This window comes from Pinus tabuliformis, chromosome 1_2, assembly GCF_031772625.1.
Source record: "Pinus tabuliformis cultivar Carrire ecotype Pingquan chromosome 1_2, CPIR1, whole genome shotgun sequence".
Lineage (NCBI taxonomy): Eukaryota > Viridiplantae > Streptophyta > Pinopsida > Pinales > Pinaceae > Pinus > Pinus tabuliformis.
The window spans coordinates 1001869758-1001892229 of NC_142298.1; the positions used below are offsets into that span (position 1 = coordinate 1001869758).

At 36.0% G+C, this 22472-nt stretch overlaps 1 pseudogene; it reads right to left on the minus strand.

Annotated features, from left to right (window-relative positions):
• Positions 1 to 14351: 14351 nt before the first annotated feature.
• Positions 14352 to 21308, minus strand: LOC149209469 (protein rough sheath 2-like; annotated as a pseudogene).
• Between the last annotated feature and the right edge of the window lie 1164 nt (positions 21309 to 22472).

The window sequence follows — 22472 nt, forward strand, 5'->3', positions numbered from 1 at the left end:
TCTCTAAGATGTTTGCCACTCCGGTGATGTCTCCTATGGGCCCTTTCTCCTGAAGCTGTGTCACTGTGGGTCTCCTCCTCATATTCTGATGAAACATCTGATGCCATGACTGCTGTTTTGTAAGCTTGAATTTAGGCTACCCTTTGATTTTAATGAATCTGGAGGTTGCTTTGACAATCTGCCACCAAGGGGACAATTAGAAAGGGAGCATTAGGATGGGGATAATATAATGGGAATAGGTGTTTATAGGAAAATTTTATTTAGGGATATATAAGTGGTTTTGGGGTATTTTGATAGGGTAGGGTTTTGTGTTGTTGGCAAGGTAGGGTTTGGGTTTTTTGAGCAATAGGAGGAGGGGTAAAGGGAGTATTATTTTGGTAGTTTAGGGTAGTGATTATGGGGAAAATGGCATAGGGGAATGAGTAATACGGGTAGGGTAGGAAAAACACCTTGGCAGCAATATTACTGTAGCACAAACCCTAGCATCATGGTTTTCTTGATGTCTTCTTTTGTTTGCTTAATGAAAAATTTTTGCATTTGATTTATAATCATAAAACCATGCTATTCCTTTCAAATTTGATGCACAATTGGAGGTAGGTCGCCTACCTTTCAATTGGATGAGCTCCACAAAATTTTTTGGGTGAATTGGGTGGTTTCTGGGCGTTTTACCGCTGTGCGCCGTGCACAATGCCCAGTGCGCCATGCGCCCTAAGTGCGCCGCACCAGTGGTGATTTTACACAGTGGACGGGCTTTGTGTGCGCCATGCCCGATGAGTGCGCCACGCTCCTGTCTGTGTGCGCCGCGCACTCTTAGATCACCCAAAGTTGCTCCAAATCACTCCAATTCTTCAACTCACGACTTTGCACCCTTCTTCCAATGCCTTGCTTGCACAATGAGCTTGTCTTATGGTGATATTTGTGTATATAGGCTTGGAGGTCATTTTTTTTTTAACTTTTTCAAAAACCCACTTTTCTAATGTCTTGTTTCAACACTTTTTTCACTGACTTTAATACAACCTGATTTTCACTTTTTCTTTGAATTTTGGGCTTAAACGATGAAATTTTTGATACTTTTCGCAGGGATTGCATGACATAGCACTTTGGCCACGGAAACTATGGTTGCATCAGAAGAAATCAATTGTCGACCCTTTTTTGAAAATTTTGTCACCAATAGCACTGTTGGACTTTTCTTCAAAACAGAGTTTTGAAGAACTGTCGATTTTTGTCAATAAGATGATGGAGGACTGAGGATCATTACTTTGCACGAGCATCACTCTGGCTTGCATGGCTTTACTGGACATATTTCAAGACCAAACTAATCAATCCCTCGACCTAATGACCAAAAATGTCTTCAGTCCGTTGAAGGACTAGACCTTTACTATTATGGACTTTTTGATTATTTGACACAAAGTCTTAAGCCAGCAGGAACCAGACAAGAGGGAAATGACTAGCATGACCTTCTCCGTCAAATTATGGCATGCCCCTAGCGGAATGCAGCTTAGTGAATGGAGCGGGACACCTAAAAATGAAATGCATAAAGAGTTTTGATCTTTGATGGAGGGCTGACCAGACCGACTCTAACCGTTTCTTTATCTCTATGGTTTGTAAGAGATAAAGGAATTATTTTATGCTTTTATGGATTTTATTAGATGATAAGGGTGATTGACTGTTCCAGGTGGATATTGGTGGCCACCCACCTATAGGTCTTTAATCATGGTGATAGATATCCATTTGGTGTCATCATTAGGTCATATCATCAATGAGTCATATAGGAGCCATGCCATCACCATAGTCATCATCATGGGAGTAGTAATTAGGGAAAAAGTGTTCAAAGAGGTTTCTAAGGTACATTTCTCACCTCATGAAGATGTAACCTTGCATGATAAAGTTAAGGCTGTAATAGATGTGGAGAAGCTTGAGGATAAAGAGTTTCAGATCAAGCCAAGGAGGCCAAAGACAAGAGGACTAAAGAGGCAGAAAGGACAAGGGAGTGAGCCATCTCCTCCACTAGGTCAACAGGACATTGAGGATACCATTGCAGCTGAGCTTGAAAAGGACAAAGAGTATTGGATTGGCAGGGTCAATGAGCACCTGGAGATGCTCTTGAAGAAGGCCAATAGGGACACCAAGCTTCACAGACACATGGCATAGCAGTAATTCTCCAGGGACTCGATTTGTAAAATTAGGGTTAGGAATATGAAAAAGAAGCTAAAGAAAACCCTAATCAAGCTAAAGAACCACTCTTGGCACTCCCAAGTGCATTTCCAAATTGATATTGTTGCAAAAATTCAATAACCAATTAGTTGTAAAATCCAAAATGCATATAATCAATTTCATTAATTAATGATAAGGTTTTAATCAACTACTCATTCTCACCATGAAGATCTAAGGAATGGACAATACTACCCTTCTTGGGTAGATGGTGGAGCACTTGGTGATGGATATAGGCATGGTTCAGGGGTGATGGATAAAGTCATGGTGGGATAAAAATTGGAAAAAGGTAGTGGGTTTGGGTGATGATACATCCCCATCGGTTGTACGATAGTGAGAATAACTGTAGGGCGAGGGATCACCCTTGGGGGGGGGGGAATTGGAATGTTAAGGGTGGATGATTGGAACAATTAGAAGGGAAAATGGTTAAAGGATAGGGGTGGGAATTGGGAATGGTTTGGGGAGGCAGTTATAGGCATGGGAGAATTTATGAAGGAAAAAGGTGGTGGGTGTGGCCGACAATACATCCCCATTGGTTGTACAATAGGGGGAAGCACCCTCGAGGAGGAAATTGGGATGGCATTGATTGGAGAAGTGTTTCCAATTTTATAGTTTCTTTCACCAACATGCTCATCAAATAATTGGAGTCGACAAGTTGGCTTGTAAACTATAATAACAAAAAAGGTTCATATAGTTATGCCTATGCATTGCAAATGATAGTATATCATATTTCACATGAAAAAATGCATAATATCAGATTTACCATTTTTGTGTATAATAGAATGTTCCACTGACTTAGGCATGTGGTCCACATTTCTTTGTTGTTGAGAAGATAACTCCAGTTGTTCATTAATGCTCTTTTTTTTGCACGAACTCGCCTAACCCTTTCAAATTGTAGTTTATATTTCGCTGCTTTTGACTTGCGACCATAATGCCTTTTCTTATTGACTAGGCTCAAGAAACTATGTTTTCTCTTGGTAGTGATCTTGGATGGAGTTATAGTATTGAAAAACATTCTGTTGTATTCTTGACATTATTTGTCTACCAATTTGTTTAATGCATATGCTTGTTCCAAATTTGTAGGTATCATGGATCTCAATTTCTCATGAGTTGATGAGTTAACACATTTCATCTTATCATCTTCAAATAATGAACTATTTGGTCGTACATTGGTCGTTTCAATATTATATGAGAAATTATCTAAATCATCAATTCTTGTTTCATTATGATAATTTAGATTGGGAGGAGAATGAAAGCATGGAAGAATCTCTGTTTGGATTCCTGGGCCCAATATAGGTGATTCATTCAAATCAAATAAAATTTTAGGAATTTTTGTAGTAGGATTAGTGACATTAGGCAATACATTTTCACCCAAACTAATGGTACTCGCCAACATCTCAACTTTCAATACATGTTTACAGATGTTTCCATTTAGGGCCCACTTGCAATTACAAAAGTGTAGATTGGAATCTTTATATGTGACACTGTACCAAATATCACGAGTATTCTTATTTTGGCTACGAACCCAATAATTGTTGTTACTCTTTTCATTAGGCACACAATCTTGATTTGGGATTTGGTTAGCTCTACACTTGGATGAATTCAACTGTTCCTCAATTTTTCTAGGTTGTACAAAACCAGCTTCTTTTAAACGTTGCATATGATTGTAATATAATACAACCTTTTTTGACAACACATAAATCAACCAATCAACCCTCCTATGGCATGCATTGTTATTCTCACTTAGGTACCTTTTATTGATATACCGATGGTAAGACTCAATTGCATTATTTGTATTTTGATTGGAATGTGGAAAATTTCTATACAGTTTTTCCCACATATCTATAGAAAGAAATTTATTGGTTATGAATTAGTAATTATACATATGACATGCAAAATAGAGTCATTAAAGCCACTTATAAGAAACTTACATATTTTGTTGTTGGCTAACCAAGTTGTTTTAAAATATTCCAAAAACTTTGTATGGTCATTGAATCATTCAAATAATTTTTCAACTTCCTTTTTTACAGATTCATCATCTTCACATGTGTGCATGGTTTCTCCTAAAGCATGTAAATGCGGATTTGCTTTTCCCTTCTTTGGAATTTGTTTCCAACATTCTTCAACCATTCATGACGAATATGCCACACACATAATAACATTGTACAGTTGATTGAAAACCTGGAATAACATAATTTTTAGAGAGAATATACATTAAGAATGTTTTTATGTCTCTTATAAAAAGAATAAACACATCACCTCAATGCTTCAATTTCAGTAGTAGCATCATCTGTAATGAAGGCTTTAACATGCCAATTTGGTCGCTCTTTCTTCCCAATGGCAAAAAGAGTTGATATCCATTTACAAATATCAGCTATAGTATTGTGTGATGATATCACCCAAGCTACTGGAACCCCATTGTGATGTTTGTCGAAAACCATAAAAGTGTAAAGTTGATACTACATTACAAACAAAGTACATAAATATATTTATATAAGATACAAGCATTACAATGGGGTTGAATAAATGAATTAGATTTAGGATAGTTTGTACTCACCCCATACTTATTTGTACTAAATGTTGAATCCATTGAGATGATATTGTTGTGAGAATATTTTAGCATCATTAAATGCATCTACTTTGTCTGTATGCTTATGATAAAAGGGATGTTTTTAGCAAGATCTTGTTTCTAGTAGAAGAAAAATATCTTAGCGTGTTCCTTATACCAACATTCGACACTGTTTGGATCACTTTGATCTTTAACATACTATAGCCTTATGGTATCATTGTCAATGTGTAATATATCTTGTCTTGTCATGTATGTATCTCAAGATGTCCCTGTGTATAACTCACCGAGTCCATCCTTCACATCAGAGATGAACTTGTCCCATATCATTGTAACATTAAAACCTCTTTGGATTAAATGTTGGACAATAGATTGCTTATCCCTTGTTAAATGTGGTGCATAACTAAATCTCATAGGCCTACCGATTGCATCTTTTCCATGACAAACAATATTGGATTTATCAATATACCTACATTATACAACATCATCTGGTCTAAGTTGAAGTCATTGCACATTGAAGTGACATTGGCAACCAAATTTAATACTTTCATGTGGATTGTGTTTTTCGTTTTGATCCGAGGATGCACTCATAATTCTGTTGTTGCACTTCGGACCATATGCACACCAATAAGTATATATAAAACATTTACGACAAATTAGATATAACATTTATGCATATTGAAAAAACTTATACGTATATTGAAAAAAGATATAAAGAATCACATAATGTACTCTAGATATGTTGAAAAATATGTTTGTCTGATATCCTCTACTTTTTTACTTCGTTGAGAAGTAAGAAGAAATTGAGTGGGTGCACGTTCACTTGATTCCTCTCCTCTTATAAAATCATCAAGTCAACAATATGGAATAATTGCAACTTGGTCCACATCAATATTTGTCCATGTTAAATCTTCTGTTGAAAATTAAATCACATCCTCTGGGTCTTCAACTTCTAACCCATTAATTCTCTCCCACTTCTTCATTCTTCAAATACCTATAAACATTGCATCGAAAATAATTTGGTTTCAGTAGATATTATGGTCTTAATTAATTCATATCACTAAGAATAGAAATCACATTTTTAGGTAACTATTTTATACTTTTTAGGTAAACCACTTTGGTAAAGGTAATATTTGGGTCATTAATCAACTTAGAGATTTCTGTCAAATTTAGACTAACCATATATGACATATGACGTCTTTGTGGAGGTGGTGTCACCATGTTGGTCTCATGGTACAACTTGTGATGAGTGGTTGAGGTGGAAGGGGTCAAAGGGAAATACCTAACATGCAAATCTCATAAAAGCAAGGATGTGCCCAACACCGAGGCATGAGATGGTGTGCTAATAGAGGCCCTTCAAAGAGGGATTGAAGGGAGAGACATAACACCTCTCTCAAAGGAGGAAGGTTTTGTAATCTCTTAGATTGACGATTTATGTCAAAACTAATGTAGAAATGTCACACCACTTTGTGTCTGATCAAGAAAGAACTAAGTTTACTAAAGGGAGAAAGACTCGACGCATTCTCCATAGCAAAAGTGGGCATTTTGAAAAAAGTTGATTTAGAAAATTTAGAGGCTATGTCCATATGAGGGAAAAGGTGACTTTGATGCCTCCCTTCAAATAACCTATAAGGAAACCTAACTTTATCCTTTTCCCCAAGAACTTAAGAATCACTAGTCAATGTCTCAACCATAAGTTGACGGGAATATTTATACCACACTTCTAAGACTCTAGGTATACCAGAACAATCCTTAAGAAGGTGAGCACCATTACAAAGCTTGCAAAGGTATTTGGGCGCGCGTTGCATGTTGGAGGGTTACTCAACATTACCAACACTCATGGCCATGGTTGGTTTGTTAAACCCTTTCTTATGTTGCTTCTTCTTCTTCTTCTTTCTCTTATTCTTCTTAGCCTCCTAGTTACCAGCATCAGGACTTTCACCAGGAGAAGAAGAAGAAAGGGTAGAAGACATGATGGGAGAAGAACTGATTTATTCATGATAAAAGAATGGTAAAGTTTTATGCAAGATTAATCAACAACCTGTTCACTTGGCCCTTGTACTCCTAATGGTGTATTTGATTAATTTTATTAAAAGTATAAATATGAACATTCATGTCATATTTTATTAAGTTTGTTAAAAGTATAAATATGAACATTCATTAGTCAACTAATTAGATAGTGGTTTAGTTGTTGAAATAATGGCAAACAACACAAACATTCAGTAAAATCTTAGAAGCTCCATGAAGCTTCAGAAAGCAATGATGTTTTTTTCTTTTACCGTTAATCAACATATGAAGAACTACTACTTTACATTTCACTATGTAGTCTTGTAAGGCCCTTCACTCTATAGAAATTTAAAAATATATTTAATATATTTATGTGTTATTCTTGGTATATACATGATTGAACAAAACAAAACATTTTTGAAGAAGGTTTATACCTTGATGAATGTCATAGATCCATTGATAGATTTCATTCATGTTAAAAAAAAAAAAACATAGTAAGTAGATACTAATTTGTTACTTTCTGTAAAGACAGTGTGCGTTAATTTTTAATATTTATTATTTATCATATACCACTTTTTAAAATGTTAAATTGGAAGGTCCTAGTGGGGACCCAAATTTTCTTTCCTATAACCTATTAGCTAGAGTCTACGATTGTTTCCTACAAGGATTTCTTTACAATGCACATGAAATTGTTTTTATTTATAAAATAAGTTGCATTTATCATGGGATAGTATATTGTGCTTTGTTTATCATATACTTTTGTTTTATGTTTTTTTTAAAGAAATTTTCTAATATTTTTCATTTAAAACAAAGAACGATTAGTTATGTATGGTACTCCCAACTGAATTCCCAAATTGATGTTTTTGCAAAAATTACATTAATCAATTAGTTGTAAAAAACAGAATGCATAGAATCAATTTTATTAATTCATGAAGAGATTTTGATTAACTATTCATTCTCACTATGAAGATCTAAGGCAATGGAGAAGACTGCCCTTCCTGGGTAGATACCGGACCACTTAGTGATGGATATAGGCATGGTTTAGGCTTGATGGATAAATGCACGGTGGAAGTGAAATAGGAAAATGGTAGTGGGTGTGGGTGATGATACACCCCCACTGATTGTACAATAGTGGGAATCAGTGTGCTAATTGGGGCCCTTCTAAGAGGGATGAAAGGGAGACATAACACCTCTCCCAACAAACCCCCCAATATCGAGAGTAAAACCACTAAAAAATGTTGTGAATTAAGACAAGAGGCAATCCCCTCTATTAAATCTTCTTTGAGAAAACAAGACACAATGGTGGTGACTTACTAATGTTATAGAATAGGATAAGGATCATGCAAATCAAGTAGCTTCGAAAGTTAAGACTCACCAAATCAAACTTTATTTTGCAATCTAGTTCCTCTAGCTAAATCCCAAAGCCTATAACCATAATCCCTGAAGAATAAAGGGTGGAACCTCTCGCTGGATCGAAATTGTGTGGAACCAAATAGTTGCTCACATAAGCAATGTGCGGATTGATTTTCATATATCTCGATCAAAGCATTATGCTCTGTTAAAGCATGCAAGATGTTAACCCTAGAGAGCTCTTAGATACCTTCTTCCCCAACTTTAGTATTAAAGCCAAAGTGTGTTCAATGGAGTAATGTGAACCATACACCTTGTTACATTCTAAAAATCCATCACCACCTTCAAAATTTGAAAATCAAAGTTGATGGAAGCCTTCAAACCTTTCCATAGTGTATAACATTCAACATGATTAGTTTTTGAAATATTAGGAACCCAAACAAATACACTTTCAATTAATCCTATAGGATCTGTAATAACCCCTCTATCACCCACCACCACACTCTATAACATGCTAGTTAGTAAGTTAAGAAAATTAGTAGAGTTTTTAGAATTTTTAATTGAATCATCAATAATTATTAGCAGTAGGAATTTAATTTTTGTGGAATTTTCAAGAATATTTATGTTTTTTTTTTCTCTTTTTAAATAAATTGATTAATTAAAAAAAAAAATCCATACAACCAAGTGTCATATAAAACAAGTTATGGTGTTTGGTCATGTGGTATGATAAGCCTTCATATTGTATGAAAGCTTATTTACATTAGCAAATCTCCATGGTAAAGTGAGTGCAAATCCTCATGATTAAAAATCTGGATACATGTTTTTCTAAATGTATAGATGTTTAATTTATGTATTACTTGTTTTTGTAATTAATAATAATAATATAATTTAAAATATAATTATAATTTAGTTAAGTTTTATGTTTTTTTAAATCTTAATAAAATGAGATACAATAAAGTAGTGTATATTGTTATTGATTGTGAATTGATATCTATTATTTACTAGTCATCTAATTTATATGGTTGCACTATTTTCACTAAATTTTTGTAATCAAACAATTTTTTTCAAAAACACAAGCTTTGAAAGTAAATTTTTATTTTGATATATAGTGAGAAAGGAATGTCTCCTTGAAAATTGATATCTACCAATATTTATTAGCCATCTCATTTTTATGACTGCATTATTTTTATTATTTTGAATTTTTCTAACCAAACATAAGCTTTGCAACTAGTTCTAAGAATTATAACCCTACTTTTGTCATTTCATTTGATGAACTTGGTAGGTTATTTATTTATTCAATATGGGTGTGCTTTTATTAAAGTGTGTTAGTTTTATTTCTTTACCCACTTATTGGCTTCTAAGACAAAACTTAATAATCCATATCTGGTTCTATATCATTTGGTAATAAATTTCAAAAATCTCAATGACAAATACGTTTATTATTTCCATTTTAGTATAGCAAAATTTACATTTAGTTATTAAAAAGAGTATTTTGGGAACATAATTCAATTTGTAAAAAATTTATTATGAAGTAAGTTTACACTTCTTTTCATTTTTTTAATGGATCATTTGAATTGGATTAAATTATTAAATTTTGGTAATAATAATATTATATTTTACATTTGTAATTACATTTCTTCAATAGTTAATGGACAAAATGGAAACATTATTTATAAGTAATTAGAATTTATAATTATAGTGAATGAAATATAGTTAACGGTTTCAATTTTTTAATTAATTATAATTTGATTAATTATTTTATTATTTAAAAATATTTTGTTGGTAAACTTAAATATTTTGTTTCAATTTTTATCTGTAGAATTTATTTTAATATATATTTAGATGAAATGGAAATTGGAATGTTTTGCATATCATTGTTTTATTGTAAGGTATTTATGTATTCTTAAATAGATTGTTTGTCACTTCTGTGGTGAGGCGAGGGATATGTATACAAAAACAATTACATACATAAAACAAAGTGAAAAGTAAATTGTTACTTTCCCTTTAAGTTAAGTATGTGATCAATCAAACCAAAAAAATGGTTTTTGTTTGTTTTGCGTATGATAAAATATCCTATGAAGACCTATTCGTCCTTTCCACTCTCAAAGTAGCTGGCCTTGCAGAGATATCATTTATGACGGGTGTTAGGGCTATGTCTCAAAAGAACTGGTGATGCTTCCCATAGCCAAAAGAATCATCCAATGTGATGAACGAGGCTTTAGTGCTTCCCACACCTCCACCTATAGGGAAAGATGCCCTAAAATTTGGCGAATAAGATACCTTCGTCTCACGAGGGCAGTCGAGTCTTTAGCTTCTTGGTAATTGGTGATCAGTACCAAGCACTATACAAGTCGGGTAGCCCTATATAGTACCGCGTGCACTGAGCATAAGCCGAACTCCCTCTGAATCAGGTCTCTGTGCTACCCGGGTAGTCTTTTTCGTGGGATGATTAAAGGATTTGAGGCACCCTAAAAGATAACTTCTATGTTTCAAAATGTAACATGACCATGGTGACTTATTGGATGCCTAACCCAACAGTCCTAACCTAACCTATAAATTATTTTATGGCCCTTGTGGGAAAATTTAGTTTTTTCAAGTTATGATTGCTTTTAGGTGTCTTCCTTCACTTATGGTGTGAAAAAGTAAGCTCAAATAAACTATGTAGAAAAGCTCTTGAAACTTGATGCTATTTGTTCAAAGTATAGAGTAGCTTAGTGTGTGTAATGCAATGTGTGTGTAAGTGACAAAGTGAACATAAATGTAGGTTTTAACTCCATACAGAAATTACCTACATATGAATTCTAAAACACAGAAAATAAACAATGCGAGAGAATAACACATAAAATAGATATATACAAAGAGATTTCCCCTGGATCCCAAAACTAGGACTACCAGCTTGATTTTTCATTATGTTCCTTTCAATGTTATAATACATATTTATACATGCCGAAGCATCCAATACCATGGACTGAAAACCATCGCATCCAATACCATGGACCGAAAACCATCGCGTCCAAAAACATGTGCGAAAATCATGCACAAAACCATAGGTGGGTCTGCCCAATGTAACATAGGGTCCAAAACCAAAATTTTCTGGGGCACTGCCTCGGACCCCATAAAGTGGAGTTATGGGTATGCCTCAAACCCACTGTGAACCCCCCCCACTACACAATCGGCACAGTGAAAGGGGGCTCTGCCCCCACTCTAACCCCCCGATAAACTACATGGGCTAATCGTGGAAAGAATATAACACAACCCAACATTCTCCCACTTGTTGTTTTTGTTCCACAGGGGGCCACAAGAGAGCTTAGTTATTTTTCCAGCCTTGAAGCGCCCATTGTCTCTCTACACCAAGAGAACTTCTCAAAGCTCATAGATTTTGTCAATGCATCTGCAGTATTCTTCAAAGTGTCCACCTTTACCAGCAACATCTTTTTGTCTTCTATCATATCCCTCACAAAGTGATACTGAACATCAATGTGTTTTGTGTTTTAATGATATGCGAGGTTCTTTGCCAAGAAAATTGCACTTTGGCTGTCATAGTCTATCCTTATAGCTCCCTGTATTAACCCCATACTTGAACACAATTTCTGCAACCAAACTGCTTCCTTGCTTGCATAAGTGGATGCCATGTATTTTACCTCTGTAGTTGATAGTGCCACTACAAATTGTTTCTTACTCATCCAATTGACTGCACCTCCAAATAGGTTAAACACATACCCACTTGTAGTTCTTCTCTAATCCAGATCTCCAGCCCAATCTACATCAACAAAGCCACAAATATCCAACATTCTGCCCAATCCTAGTCTTCCTTGGTAGCACAAAACATAATCACTAGTGCCACGCAAATACCTGAAAACCCACTTCACTGCTATCTAGTGCTCCTTCACTGGTTTTGACATAAACCTACTCAATACTCCCACTGCATGTGCAATGTCTGGTCTAGTACAGACCATTGCATACATCAGGCTACCGGCTGCACACGGGACATGTCCTCTTCCTTTTCTTCTGTCTTGGGACATTGTTCAGCAGATAACATTACACTTACAAGAATAGGAACCTTCACTGGTTTACTGTCCTGCATATTAAACCTCTATAGTATTGTCTCGACATACTTCCTCTGGTTTAACCAGAGCTTCCTCTTTGCCCGATCTCTTTTAATTTCCATGCCCAAAATATAGTTTGCAGCACCAAGATCTTTCATGTCAAATTTGGAGGACAATTGGGTCTTCAAATCCTGGATGATTTATTTATCATTTCCAACTAGTAACATATCATCCATGTACAAGATTAGACAAATAAGATGGTCACCAATTAATTTAAAATAAACACAATGATCTGCTTTGCTTCTGGTGAAGCCAAGTCCCTGTATAAATGTATCAAATATCTGATACCACATCCTTGGTGACTGTTTTAACCCATACAGAGACTTCTTTAACTTGCATACTGTTAGGTTCCTATAATACTAGTGATTGCCCGATTATTATTGTAGTTGTATCCTTTATTAATATTGTTGTGCCCCTATTGTCCCCATATTGTTATTACTGTGCCCCATAGAATCCCTTTGTTGTTATTTTTGTGCCTTTATATTATTGTTGTTAGGTCGGCTGGGTTATATTGTGACTCCTTAGACTCCTATATATAGAAAGGAGGTTTTGTCATTTGAATCATCAAAGAATCATTCATTTGTGTAATGTAAAGGAGGTTTCCACCTCGAAGAGGCTAAATTCTAAGGCGTTGATCTATCTTTTCTATCTTTTTGTGAGTTGGTTTCATAACATTTGGTATCAGAGCTTTGGATTCTAGGGCTTCGCTACTCTAAATAGGTCATCATCGCATTTTCGCTATAAATTTTTTTTTGCAACATCTCAGAAGCAAAAAAAAGAACCCATTTGAGAGGACATCACACTGAACCTTGAGTCTAAATTTTAGAGCTTTTCACACTATATTTGCAAAGATATGATCTGAGGAAGTTGGTCTTTTTACAGACTCTTGAATTACATTCCAAACAGGTGACCTGGGGAAAATCATCATAACTTTCTCTCTGAGCATTGGATTGGAATTTCGTAAGAAGGTACAGAAAGAGGATAGAATTTGGTTTCTTGTATATATTTTTCAGAGCCAAAGGTCAAAACAAGGACACATGAAACTTCGTACAAGTTCACTCTACTAAACTAGTCTATAATAAGGTCACTATGGGATATTTGGCATAACTCTTACTTGGAGAATCCAATTTGGATCAGACTGGTGGCATTGGAAAGAGGACACAGAGGGCTACTGTAGGTCACAATTTCAGAACTAGATGATCTGAAATTACAGAGATACATCAGAGGCAATATTGAGCTCCTACAAAGTGAAAAAAGGTGTGTAGATTTTTTTAAATTTTTGCTTAAGCTTGGTTTGAAAAATTATTTTGAAGGAATTGAAAGGGCATAGTAGAGCATTATTATTGGTAACCGATACCCTGAAGAAAGAAAATGCAAACACCTAGTAAGCAATGTTAGGCTCTCTCATAAAACAATAATAAATCCAAAAATAAATAAATTAATTAAATATTCCAAGTTAGGAATTTGTGCCTAACTCTTGGGTTGTTCCTCTAAGATAGGAGTTAGTTTAGGTAACTCCTATATTGGTGTGTGTCTGGTGAGAAATTATCTCAACCAAAGGAGAAATTATCTCAACCAAAGGTGTCTAAGATAGCACGCACTATCTTGAGAACACTGTCTCTCATCTATTTATTTGTAACACTATATTCAATTATTTTTGTAATGTGTAATGAGAGAGAATACGTGAGGCTTCAGCCTTTTTCCACCAATATTTTGTCTTTGGTTTTTATGTGTGGTTTTTCTGTAATTTGTCTGAGTTAATCTCATTTTCAATATGTGGTATCAGAGCCCACAGTTTGCTCTTGGGATTAAGATAATGAGAAGGTCTATTTGCAGCTATGTTGTTGAGTGTTTTGTGTTATGAGGGTCAAATGCCAAGGTGGATCATGTAAATGATACGGAGAACAACTTGGAGAAGATCAAGAAACATTTAAATTCAGCTTCTGGAAGAACTCTGTTGCAAGGGACACTTCGAAAGCGATCAGAGACACTCCAGAAATGGAATGAGTTATGGGTGACTTTGGATCCAACCACTGGAAAATTGGATTATAGAGTTCGGAGGAATGATTTGGCACCCAACGGGTCAATAATATTTGATGCAGATATCACAATCACGGTGTCCCCAATTCATTTTCATGGTCTCCAGAAGGCATTGCAGCAATAGATGGTAAAGTACAACTGTTGGGAGTAGCCAATTTCTTTTGCCTTTGCATGTATTTTTTCTGCAAATTTTTCAGGAATATCATCATATTTGCCTCCCTCAATTTTGTGACTGGGAGAATCTGTGTTGCTTCTTTCATCCGTGTCTTTGGGCTTGTCTTGTTTATCTCTGTAAACCTCCCACCATTTTCCCAACCTCTTGGCCGTTGTTCCAGGCACTTGGCTCTCAATTTTCTTCCACCTGTACCGTATTTTCCTTGAATATTTACCACGAGTTGTTGATCGTCTTTAGATAATGAGCCTCTCTTAATTCCAGGTTTTAAGTAATTCTTCCAACTCTCTGCACAGGACTTGGGATCTTCGTCCAGGCCTTTATTTATAATTCTTCGTGATACATGGTTCTATTCTTGTTGGTCGTATTGATTCACTCAGGCATTTAGTGGAGAATCCTGTCCAGACTTGCACTGTTATGATAGTGATGGGGTAATTGATTCACTCATAAAACAATAATAAATCCAAAAATAAATAAATTAATTAAATATTCCAAGTTAGGAATTTGTGCCTAACTCTTGGGTTGTTCCTCTAAGATAGGAGTTAGTTTAGGTAACTCCTATATTGGTGTGTATCTGGTGAGAAATTATCTCAACCAAAGGAGAAATTATCTCAACCAAAGGTGTCTAAGATAGCACGCACTATCTTGAGAACACTGTCTCTCATCTATTTATTTGTAACACTATATTTAATTATTTTTGTAATGTGTAATGAGAGAGAATACGTGAGGCTTCAGCCTTTTTCCGCCAATATTTTGTCTCTGGTTTTTATGTGTAGTTTTTCTGTAATTTGTCTGAGTTAATCTCATTTTCATTAAGCAACCTAAAAGCTCTAGCATGGCTCATGAAGAAGAGGAAGAAATGCTATACGATATATCAAAATTACAAGACCAAGTGCAACAAATGTCACTCTCACAAAAGCTAATAGAAGCTAAGATAAATGGCAAGGAATCTAAGATAAAGGGCATGGGAACTAAGATGAATGGCGTGGAAGCTAAGATGGACGATTTGAAGATAGATTTGAAGATAGGCATGGCAGATTTGAAGACAGATTTGACAAATTTTCTACAAGAAATACTTACTAATGGTGAAAGGGTAGTAAAGGAAACTCATGATGTAAAAAAAAGAAATGTTAATCATGATTTCACAGACTCTAATGTTGGATCGAAGACCCACCATATTCCAAATATCTATATGAGGAAGTTTAATGGCAAGGATCCCGCAACATGGATATTACAAATGGAGCAATTTTTCGATCTCAATAATGTGCAAAACACACAAAATGTACATATTGCAGCTTTATATTTGGAACCAAATCAGTTTGTATGGTATCAATGGCTTTGCTCTCGTAAACAAATTATCACTTAGGCAATTTTTACGGAAGAATTGACAGCACATTATGAGGATACAAAAAGAAACACTTTTTTTAGCCAATTGATAAGTCTCAAACAAAAGGGTTCAATAATGAAGCACATTGAGGAGTTCAAAAAATTGAACATAAGGGTAAAAAATATTCTAGAGGAGTATAGGATTGATGTGTTCATATGGATTTTAAAGGATAATATCCAACATGATGTTTGCCTTTGGGAACCTGATTCATTAGAGAAGGCATTCAAGTTAGCAAGAAAAATGGAAAGCAAAATTATGGCAACCAGGAAGCATACCACTCACAACTATAAAGATGGAAGTGTTGTTGCTCCTAGTCTTCCACAACCTATAAGGTTGACACCAAAAAAATTGGAAGAAAAAAGAGAAAAAGGGCTTTGTTACAGTTGTGATAGCAAATGCACTAAAGGTCATAAGTGTGCTAAGAAGAAATTATTCTACATAGATTGTGAAGAGAAGAAGAAAAGGAGCAAGAAAGGTCAAACTAAGAGGATATACTCTAGGAACAAAGCCTAGATAAAGAAGAAATGAATTCGATCATATCTTGTAATTCATTGGCTGGAATTACCACTCCTCAAACCATTAAGATAGAAGGGCAAATCAAGAAGAAAAAGGTAATAGTGTTGATTGATTTAGGAAGTACCCACAATTTTATTCATTGTAAGATAGCAAAAGAATTAAATTTCTTCCTATATCTAGCACTAGAGTGTCAAGTGATGGTTATAAATGGAGGAACGATAAATTGCTCTGGAAAGTGCCATAATATCAAGCTATCCATGGGAGAATATGTATCGACTAGTCCAATGCTTTCCATTCCAATGGGAGGTGCTGATATTTTACTAGGAGTCTAATGACTACAATCCTTGGGTACAATAGCTTTTAATTTTCAAGAACTTTTCATGAAATTTTCTATAGAAGGAAAGGAAGTTGAATTAAGGGGTATTGCAGGGAAACTGAGAAAGATAATAAGCTCTAACGGTATGACAAATCTTCTAAAAAAGGAACAAAGAGGTGTACTTGCACATTTATGTTCGCTAGATGTTTCCACATCGAAATCATCTATTTCTCCATATCTCCAAAAAGTCTTGGACAATCATTCCAAGGTATTTGAGACTCCCAAAGGTCTCCCACCTATTCGTGATCATGATCATGCTATTCATATGATTCCAGGAAGTGTTCCTCCAAACATCAGGTCATACATATATCCCTATGCCCAAAAGAGTGAAATTGAACGTATGCTTGCAGAAATGCTAGAGGCTGGTGTAATTCAATCTAGTCAAAGTTCTTTCTTTGCTCTAGTAGTATTGGTGCACAAGAAGGATGGATCATGGTGCATGTGTCCGGATTATAGGGAGCTCAACAAGCTCACTATTAAAGATAAGTTTCCCATTCTTGTCATTGATGAATTACTGGATGAATTGCATGGATCAATTTACTTCACCAAGTTGGATCTTCATTCAAGATATCATCAAATCAGAATGAAGACTGAAGACATTCCGAAAACAACATTTAGAACTCATGAGGGTCATTATGAATTTTTGGTCATGCCTTTTGGCCTTACCAATGCACCTTCTACATTTCAAGGTTTGATGAATTCCATTTTCAAACCCTTCCTTCGAAAATTTGTGTTAATATTTTTTGATGATATACTAATCTACAACAAGTCTTGGAAGGATCATGCTGAACATGTTGATAGGGTGCTACAACTATTGGAGGAGAAACAATTATATGCAAAAATATCCAAATGTTTCTTTGGAGTACAAGAGGTGGAATATCTGGGTCATATTGTATCTCATGAAGGAGTTAAGGTAGACCCTAGCAAAATAAAGCCATTAAGGATTGGAAAATCCCCACATCCATAAAGCATCTGCGAGGATTTATCAGGTTGACAAGGTATTATTGCAAGTTTGTTAAGAACTATGGGAGAATATCAACACCTCTAACAACATTATTGAAGAAAGATGCATTTTCATGGACTCCAGAAGCAACAAAGGCCTTCGAACATCTTAAAAAGGAAATGTGCCAAGCACCGGTCTTAGCTACGCCAGACTTCACAAAAACCTCTATTGTGGAATGTGATGCTTCAGGAAATGGAATTGGTGCTATTTTAATGCAAGATGAAAGACCCATTGCTTTTGAAAGTCGTCCAATCAAGGGAAATTTTTTACACAAAGCTATTTATGAGAAGGAAATGTTGGCAATACTACATGCACTTAAGAAATGTTGAACCTACCTAATGGGAAGACACTTCAAGGTAAAAACGGATCATGATAGCCTTAAATACTTTTTAGAACAAATATTATCCTATGAAGAGCAACAAAAGTGGGTCACAAAGATGTTGGGTTATGACTTTGAAATCATCTACAAAAAGGGGAAGCAAAATGTGGTGGCAGATGCACTCTCAAGAAAGGATGAGGATGTGGAAGCATTGTTGTGTGCCATTTCTATTATCCAACCAGATTGGATAAACGAAGCAAGGGAGGAATGGAAGAATGATGAAGAAGTGTGGGCACTTATTCAAAAGTTACAACAAGATTCTAGTACATCTGATACATTTAGCTGGCAAAATGATTCGTTATGGTACAAAGATCACTTATACCTCTGTAAGAATTCCCAATTCAAAGAAAATATTATTATGGAATTGTACACTTCTTCCTTAGGAGGGCACTCAAGATTTTTAAAAACTTACCATAAGGTTAAGAAGGAATTTTTTTGGGATGGCCTTAAATCGTATATTCAAAAGTTTGTGGTGGAATGTTTTGTTTGCCAACAAAATAAAGTTGAAACAATTAAGACCCTAGGTCTATTACAACCTTTATCCATTCCAACCCAATTTTGGGAGGAGTTTTCAATGGATTTTATCACAGGTTTACCCAAGTCTGAGGGAAAGAGTGTCATCATGGTGGTAATTGACAGACTTACCAAGTATGGACACTTTTTTGCATTATCACATCCATTTAAAGCCAGTATAGTTTCTACTACATTTATGGAAACAATTCAAAAGCTACATGGAAATCCAATTAATTTAAAATTCACACAATGATTTTCTTTGCTTCTGGTGAAGCCAAGTCCCCATATAAATGTATCAAATTTCTGATACCACATCTTTGGTGACTGTTTTAACCCATACAGAGACTTCTTTAACTTGCATACCAGTTTTTTCTTACCTTTCACCACAAAGCCTTCAGGTTGCTTCATGTATATTTCCTCTTCCAGATCCCCGTGAAGAAATGCTGTCTTCACATCCATCTATTCTACCTCAAAATCAAAAGCAGCAGCAATAGATAAAAGTAATCTAATAGAAGTTTCCTTGGCAACAGGATAAAAAATATCACCAAAATCAATTCTCAGCACCTAGGAATAACCTTTTGCTACCAAAGATGACATTTCATTAGCCATGGCCTCTTTCTAGAGTTTTCCATCCTTTGAATCTACTGCTTCCTTCATAGTTCTGGGATCATCATCAGTAATAGATAAAGTAAAATTTGAACAGAAAGCAGATGGACTATACCTTTCTGGCTACGTTCATTCTCGAACTGATATTCTTACACCCGGAGTTTGTGGCTCTTCATCTTCTGATTCCTCCTCTGCAATTGAGTCTGATTCTTCCTCCTTAAGCTCAAACTCTATCTTCTCAAGTTCCTTTGGTTGGACTTCATGTTTAATAACATCTTTTACCTCTCTGAACACCACATATCAGTTGTACACAACTTTCCATGTGCTGGGTTCCAAAGCTTATAACCCTTTAAACCATCCTTATACCCAATAAAGATGCACTTTTCAGATTTGCTATCCAACTTGGTTTGTTTCTCCTTTGGAACATGTACATATGCATCACATCCAAATACCCTCAGATGTGAAAGAGAGGATTTCTTACCAGTCCATACCTCTTGTGGAGTCTTATCCTCCAATGCTGATGAAGGTGACCTGTTGACCAGGTAACATGAAATATCCACCGCCTCTGCCTAGAATTCTTGTCCTAACCTAGCACCACTTAGCATGCTTCTTGCCCTTTCCATCAACGCATTATTCATTCTTTTTGCAACTCCATTTTGCTGAGGTGTATATGGAGTATTATTCTGTCATGCTATACCACACTTCTTATAGAACTCTTCAAATTCCTTGTTGCAAAACTCTCCACCATTATCTGTCCTTAGCACCTTTATCTTCTTCTCTGTTTGATTTTCCATGAGAGTTTTAAATTATTTAAACCTGTCAAAGGCTTCAGATTTATTCTTAAGGAAATATATCCATGTATTCCTTGAAAAGTCATCTATAAATGATACATAGTACACAAACTTACTCGGTGATGGAACCATCATAGGTCCAAACACATCACTGTGCACAAGCTCTAATATTTGTTTCACCCTCTTACTACCAGAGGTGAAACTCACCCGATTCTGCTTTCCATATACACAATTTTCACAGAAATAAAAATCCAGACAACTGTTACTCATACCTTCTACCATACCTTTACCATGAAGTATTCAAAGGCCCTTCTCTCCATTATGTCTAAGCCTTTGATTCAACAACATGGTCTTCTCTCCAGAGACCACTAGATTTTTTGCTCCACTTTCAGGAACCACGGAGCTGTTGCATCCATCAACAATCTAGTGCTACCTTCCAGCTTGTACAGAGTTCCAATTTGAACTCCCCACATCAGTACTAGTGCCCCCCGAACCATATTACAGGTATCCTTCTCGAAAACTATTTTTACACCTGCATCATCCAGCTTGCTTACAAAATTTAGGTTTCTGGCTAATGGAGGAATATGTAGAACACCCGAAAGTGTTCTAACCAGGTTCCACCTTGCAAATTCAACTTTACGTTTCTGTGACCAATGATTCTAGCCTTCCTGTCATCCCCCAAGAATATATCACCACCATCATATTTCTCATACTCACAGAACTACTCTCTATGCGGAGTGAAGTGAAAAGATGCATATGAGTCAATCAACCATGCCTCATGATCTACATGTGTACTTGAAGAGGCCAAGTACACATCCCAACCATCATCTGAGGTGGTTTTCACCTCTGGAGAAGAAACATCATCAAATCCCTTTCCTTTATCAGGAGATTTAGATTTACAGTCCCTTTTGTAGTGCCCTTCCTTTCTGCATTTCTAGCACACCACCTTTACAAGTTTTCCTGGAGATTTAGATCTCCCACTCGATGACTTATTTTTGTTTCTGTTCTAGGACCGTCCTCGTACAGACAAGGCATCACCATTCTGGCTCTCCATATTTTTTCGTCTCATCTCCTCCGTCACTAAGGATGAGACTATTTCATCAAACTGAAAGGCAATTGCATTGCTACCTATTGCAATAACTAGACTATCCCATGAACCTAGTAGAGAACACAACAAACTGATGCACTTATCTTCATCTGAAATTTTAATATCAATAGATGCTAACTGACTTACCATAGTATTAAATGCATTTAGTTGCTCTGTCACCAAGTATCCATCTTTCATTCTTAGGTTATACAGCTTTCTCCGTAGGAACAATTTATTCACGAAAGACTTAGATTGCTACAAAGTCCCTAACTTGTCCCATAAAGCCTTCGCCGTAGCTTCCCCTGATACATTCAACAATACTGAATTTGAGACACACAATCATATTATGCTCTTTGCCTTCTGATCCAACTTCCTCCATTCTTCATTGGACACTCCCTTTGGTTTACTACCTAGATCTACTGCGATCCATTGATCTTTATCTACCAACATATCCTCCATCTTGAGTTTCCACAACTCAAGACTCTGACCATTAAATTTCTCGATCTCTATCTTTCCACTACTCGCCATTTTATTTCACCACTAGAATCGATCTCACAGATCTCCCACTAAACAGGGTCTACCACAGGCCCGAGAAAAACCCCTCAGCAACAAAGGCGTCCCCTTGAAGCCAAAATTGCTCTGATACCAAATCTAGGTTTTAACCCCGTACAAAAATTACCTGCATACGAATTCTAAAACACAAAAAATAAACAATGTGAGAGAATAACACATAAAACAGATATACACAGAGATTTTCCCCTGGATCCCAAAACCGGGACTACCAGCTTGATTTTTCATTATGTTCCTTTCAATGTTATAATACATATTCTTACATGCTGAAGCATCCAATACCATGGACCGAAAACCATCACGTCCAATACCATGGACCAAAAACCATCGCATCCAAAAACATGTGTGAAAATCATGCACAAAACCATAGGTGGGTCCGCCCAACCTGACATAGGGTCCAAAACCAAAATTTTTTGGGGCGCTGCCCTGGACTCCATAAAGTGGGGTTACGGGTATGCCACAAACCCCCTGTGACCCCCCTACTACATAATCGACGCAACGAAGGGGGGATCTGCCCCCACTCTAACCCCCCAGTTAACTACATAGGCTAGTCGTGGAAAGAATATAACACAACCCAACAATGAAAAGGGTGAAATGATGTGGATATATGATGATCCTTTACAAAATCCCCTACTTACACTAAGTTATGTTTGTTCCTTATGACGTGCAAATAAAATAATGTGTGGTTGATGGGCCACTTACTACCTTCCTATTACACTATGTGAGCCTAAAAAGGGATTTGGTAAACCAAGTGCATTGAGGAAGCTTTCAGATGCAAGCCCAGGATCATCT